We start from the raw sequence: 6,827 nt of genomic DNA on the forward strand, positions 1-6,827 counted from the left end.
ATGTGGTAACATGTCTAAATTCTCCAGAGCTTAAATTTACACTTTAAGGTAACATTGTTTTGATTTGATTGCTTTTTGTGTATTGGAAATAAGTTGAATAAACTAGAAGTTAACAACTTTGATCTGAATGGATTAAAATATATTTCATGATATAATTACTGTTAAAGTGAAAAAGAAATTGACAGGAACAAACTCTATGAAAGAACTAAAAAGAACTAAGGTTAAGTTTGCACACTGTAAAATTATGTAATGTATGTGCATGCACATTTAGTATAGAAAAATACCATACATCTGTACAAAGATAAAACTGAACATAAGGTTATTTTATGAAGCAAAAAACTTATGAAAATCAATGTATATCATCAAAAATAATACCCTGATGCTGAATTTTACTTGTCTATTTCTTCATGTGTTGACTAGTCTTGGCTTACCTTTTTGGAAATTCTTACATTTTTTTTAATCTTTTGTAAAACTCCTCACTACTCTTCTCCCATTTCACCTATTTAATAATTTATTTCAATTTTTGTAATACATAGATTGACATACATGAGTGTATATATTCATAATAGACTGAGAATACAGAACGTGCTAAATATATTATTTTGCAAGTTGCCTTTTTTCTCAACTTTTAAAGTCTTATTGTGAATATTTATTCATAAGCACTTCTATGTAGCTACACAGTATTTCTTCTATCATTTTTGTTTATCTTTTTGGTGTTTGAGATCAAACACAGGGAGCCACACTTGACAGGAAATTCTCTGGATCTGAGACAAAAGTCAAACCCTCATCTAATTGTCTTTTGAAGAACATTCAACTTTTTCTTTGTAGGTTTATATTCTTTACTTCTATTGCAAATAGTGCAACAGTGAATATCATTGTAAAGATATTTTTAAATGTTCATATTCTTACATCGGTAAGGTAGATTTCTAGATATGAAATGTTGCCTCATAAAACATTTCATTTCCATTTTAGGAGATAACAAAAGATTGCTCTTTAAATTTTACCCACTTATTTCCCAAGAAATAATGTATTTATTGGGCTAGGAATATGTTTTAGTGGTAGAGTGTTTGCTTAGCATGCATGAAGCCCTGGGCTCGATTCCTCAGTAAAACATAAACAGAAAAAGGCAGAAGTGGCACTGTGGATCAAGTGATGCTGTGGCTCAAGTGGTAGAGGGCTAGCCTTGGCCAAAAGAAGCTCAGGGACAGTGCCTATGCCTTGAGTTCAAACCCCAGGACTGGCAATTAAAATAAAAGGACTTCTTTATGTTTCAGATAAAATGAGATTATCCAATAATGTCAGGAAAATTTTTCAGGTAGAAAAAATATTGTTTTAATAAAACAATTATTGATGAAGGGTATAATAAATTTCTATCTTCTGTGACCAGTATGGCTATCATCCAGTGTCCTAACCAGAAATATTTTTCATATGCAGTCTGACAAACCAAGCAGAGTTTTATTAAAAGAACTACATATAAAGGTAGGTATTATATTCTAGGAAGCAACTTAAAATTTTAAATCCAGGTAACTTTATCCTCACGATATTTTATTTCTTTTTCCCTTTTGCATTCTCTTTACTTTGTATTTTTAATTGTTATTGTATAGGTGATATACAGAGGTGTTACAGTTACATTAATCAGAATGGGTAGAATTCTCTTCTCTTGCTCTCTCAGTTTTTCCCTGCTGTCCCCAACAACAAGATGTAAAGATGTACAGTGCATTTTCTACATAGTGTCTAGTTAATAATACTATTGTATTCATTCACTCTTTGTTCCATCTTTCTGTGTCCCCCACTCTTACAAATACAAACTATCAAACAAGACAAAATGTAAAGAAAACAGAAACAGCAATAACAGCAACCAAGAAATATCTCTTGTTTACTTTTGTTGATGTTCATTTCATAAAATATTATTTATATGATCATATGCACATAGCTATTTACCCTTTGTCAATCACTCCTATACATATCCTCCTTTAACCTTAGTGTGTTAATGTCAAGTCTTCTATAATTTATCATGTCTCAGCGTGTGTGTGTGTGTGTGTGTGTGTGTGTGTGTGTGTGTATGCAATCTACTATACAGTTGGAAGGAATGTAAACTTGTTCAACAACTCTGGATCCATATTCATTTCAGCCTTGTATACCATAGCCAAGATATGGAATAAACTAAGATGCCTGTCAGTGGATGAATGGATCAACAAAATGTGACCTATCTATCATCTATCTATCTATCTATCTATCTATCTATCTATCTATCTATCTATCCCATCTATCTATTTATATATAATGGTATTCTACTCAAAATATTTAAAATGTACATATTTTTATTATATAGGTTATCTTTCAGTATGAAATGTTACTGTTAAAATAGAGGACTTTACATCATAGATTGAAAATAATAACAATGTAAACCACTTATTTCTGTAACTTCAAGTTCATTTTGCTTAGCATCATCTATGTGATCATATGTACATAGCTATTGAGCTATTGTGATCATCTGCTAGGATTATACTAGACATATTCTAATTATTACCAATGAGGGAAACCATAGAGTCTAAGTTTCTCTGGGTCTGGCATACTTTACTTATTATTATTTTTTCCAAGGCTTTCCATTACCATATGAAAGGGGATTTTGCTTTTTTTCTTTCCTATGGTTTTACTCCTGTTTTCACAGTATTTGACTTTGGTACCTTGGGCATTGTATATGTATATATATATATATATATATATACACACACACACACACACACACACACACACACACACACACACACATATATATATACATATATATTTATGTTAAATAGGGAAGGGAAAGGGGACATCAAAATGGTGAGAGAAAAGGCAAAATGTGAACCAGTGCAACAGAAATACTTACAAGACAACATGATGGAAATCAACTGTACAACTGTGGGGAGGGAATTGGGGAGGATGGAAGGTGAGAGAGAAAGGAGGGAGAAAGTAACAAGTTTGACAAGAAATGTATTCACTGCCTTACTTATGTAACTGTAACCCCTCTGTATGTTACCTTGACAATAAAAATAACAAAATAAAAATATTAAAAATAGAGGATTTAGTAAGATTTTATACTTGATGTATGATTAAATATGTTACATGGTAATATAACATATTTTTTCAAAAATATAATTCCAAAAATATTGAGGTATTGTTTTGTTTCACTCTTGTCAATTCTTAATATCTCACTTGTTAGAATATAGCAGTACTTTTACATTCCCATCTGCTCTGGGAAAAATAGGTGGCTAGAATCTTCTCATCATCTTGAATGTACATTAAATCTCATTTTTCTCTGCAAGGGTCACAAGTTCTCAGGAAGTATACAGAACACATATTGATAGTCTTGGTATAAAAAATGTAAAGGGCAAAACAGTACCCTACAACAAATAAGACAAGAGATGTCTTACCACCATTATGCCTAAAGGGCTCAGAAGAAAGAAACTTGTTCAGTTCTAATGTTTTGTTTTTAAGAGGCATACTCCAAATGTAATAACCTGCCATGGAGATAACAAACTGGGGTGTTGGAATGTAGGGAGAAAATTATATTTGTCTCCTTCGGTCTTGTCCTTGCTTTCATCTCCTACAGTAGCCAGATTCCAAATTTAAACTAAAGGATAATGGATCCAATTTCCTCATTCCTTATAAGCCCCATCACTGTGGACCTAGATCCTTGAAGAGAAAGGGTAAATATAGATCTAGGAGATGTGATTTCCTCTGCAAAATCTGTAGAGATACAACTCAATGTGATTACATGTGTAAGTTTGATTATCATTTTGGTATTAAAGAAACTGTGGGGACCTTTAACTTGACCCTACATGTATATAAGGTATATGTAGAGTTACCTGTGTCTTGGAAGGGATAATGTATGGAACTTACTCTATACATTCCATATATTTCCTCTTTAAATGCATTAATTCATGGCTTAAAATATACAAAGTTTCTGTTCTAATCAAAATTTCACCATCATACTGTAACCTACCATAAAATGTGGTTTTATACATTGATGCAAACAATGTTAATAATACATCTCTCTTCTGACTAGTTCTATTTTAATTCTGAAACCTGTGTGTTTTATAAAGTTCCAAGCAATATGCTTCCCCTGTCATATTGGTAACTCCAGAAATGATAATTTTTGGAAATCAGTCTTTACAGAAATACTAATTTACTAATTTTAAATAGTGATGGCTGTGATGAGAAAAATAATCCTCAAATTACTTGTTGAATCTAACTTATTAAGTGACATGTCATGGAAGAATTTCAAGTGTAAAAATTTATAATTAAGTAAAAAGTAGCATGAAGTGTGTAAGGCAAATATACATATATATATATACACACACACATCACAGACTAAATTTGAATCTATTGATATGCAAGTTAATTTTTTCACCATTAATAAATAGTATCTAGTACTTAAGATAATATGTTTTGAGAAGCATGTAAATTGCTATAACTAAATATTGATATGATTATTTAAAGTATACAATATTTTAACCCATGAACTAGAGAATATTAAATATTGAAAATTTTGAGTACAGAAGCTATGTAGAACTAATGTATAAGGGTAACAGGTGGCAAATAGCTCTACTAAAAAAGGAAGGATTTCACCCAAACATTGCTCTTTTGCTTGCACTTGAATTTACCATTCATGTGTCGTTGTTCTTATAAAATAGGAACTCATATCTAACTGTCCCTTGACACTGTATGCTTTCATATTTCCTAATATATTTTTTCAATAAGAAGCCCTTCTTTTTGACCTATTTTACTATCTTTAGGATAGCAAATCCTATTATGAGGCCCTTACCAGAAAAGAGAAAATATCAAACAACTGGTTTACAAAGACCTTGCTCAACACATGAGCTTCTGGCCCATTTTCTGTCCATATGCCCCTCCCATAAAACCTCTTTGAGAGTGTCACTGTTGCATTGATTTGCCCTTTCCCAGTTGTCTCCCCATTTTGATGTTCCATTTTCCTTCCTTAGTTCAGAAAATTGTATATATAATACTTACAAGACAATATGTTTGAAATTAACTGTACAATTGGGGGGTTGGGGGAGGAAGGTGGAAGAAAAATGAGGTAGGGGTAACAAAATGTACTTACCACCTTATCTATGTAACCGTAACCCCGCTGTACATCACCTTGACAATAAAATAAAATTCATATTAAAAACTCTTTGATACCTGAAACTCAATAAACTTGCTTCTTTAAAGCAATAAAAATGTTCTAAGCCATATTTCTAGAGGCCAAATTTCAAAATTCAGTGTGTCAGCAATATCGCAGTCACTTTGTGGTCTCTTAAGTAAAACTGTTGCATGTTTCTTTTAGATTCAAGTGACTCCATATGCTCTTTGTCTTGTCATAGAACAATTCTAACCAATCACTGTGCTTTTACACATTCTTCATGTATCTTTTTGTAGTTCAAATTTCCTTTCTTTTACTTAGAAGGCATAACTCATTAGACAAAAGGTCTATTATAAATCTAAGATATTAACTTTTTTAAGTTCCTTTAGTGATCTGCAAAAATTGTTTTTCTACATAAGAATACATTTATAGATTCCTTCATTTTGGAGAGTACTATTCAATCCATTGCACATTGTAGATGTCAACTATATCAGTATGTAACTTTTGGTACACACACATATCACATGTAATTATGGGCAAAGAGCACAGAACTTTTTCTTTGATAAAGGTATACTTAGCTTTACACCAAACCTTAGTGTCTTAGTGTAATATTTATTTATTATTTCATATTTTTGTGACTTGAGCACCTACTCACAACTTAACCAGTTATTTTCTCAGGGCTTATGATTTTGAGTTCAATTTATACTATTGTCTTATCTGAAGCTCAGTGTTCTTTTTGAAATTTACATGATTGTTGTGAGAAAATGTCAATTTTTGCAAATTGAGAAGCCACAATTGTGTACTGCTACATGGTGAGCAGGAAAGAGTTATAATGGAAGTCTTCGGCTTTCTTTTAAAAGCTACTAGCTCTCAAATCAGGCATATCCAGGATTGCATATACTTGTCAAGTGATTTGGATACTTATCATACTTGATACTGTAACATAATGGGAGTAGCACTATTGGGTGAGGAATTTCAAGAACATTTATAATTCTGCCTACTGCAATATTACATATACATTTTTAATTTTATTGAAATATTCTGATTTAATATTACTTGATTTTTAATTCAATATGCTATTTTCTAAGCTTTTTAGAGCTACTTGACTATCCTTTTCCTCTAAGGAAAAATATAAGGCCCAACGTAGGGTTTCAGTGTCAAAATTCTAATTGTAAGTCCTCTGGTTCAAAGTGTAAAGCATGTATTTATGGGAATTACATATTTAAATAATGCAAGATAGTGAAAAGGGACAGTGTGTGGATTGTGAGATTGTGGGATAGGGTTGTAACTTGGTCCTCATAATACATTGTCCAGGAAGGAGACTCGAATGATCCAACAAAACTGAAGGAGAAAGCAAATTCTGCAATTACTGAAGTTAATGCACACAATCGGGTCAACAGTACTATTCCAAATGAGAGGAAATGGAGAGAAATTGCTAGTACATTTATCATTTTTTGCTTTTGTAGCTAAGTTCTTTTTCCTGAAACTTAGCTTACAGTTGTCCCCAACCAATTGATTCTATTCATATATGTAAAAAACAAAATAACAAGTTTCATCTTGAGGATAATTATGATCAATTGAGAATTTGGTCTAGGAGAGTAGCAGACTAAGTTCAGTACAAGGTACATTAGGAAAAATTTCTTCAGGCACTCAAGAGAAAAGTGGAAGAAGCTAATAGTTCCTGAATCAAGCTTTA

The sequence above is a fragment of the Perognathus longimembris genome, chromosome 28 (assembly GCF_023159225.1).
Source record: "Perognathus longimembris pacificus isolate PPM17 chromosome 28, ASM2315922v1, whole genome shotgun sequence".
Lineage (NCBI taxonomy): Eukaryota > Metazoa > Chordata > Mammalia > Rodentia > Heteromyidae > Perognathus > Perognathus longimembris.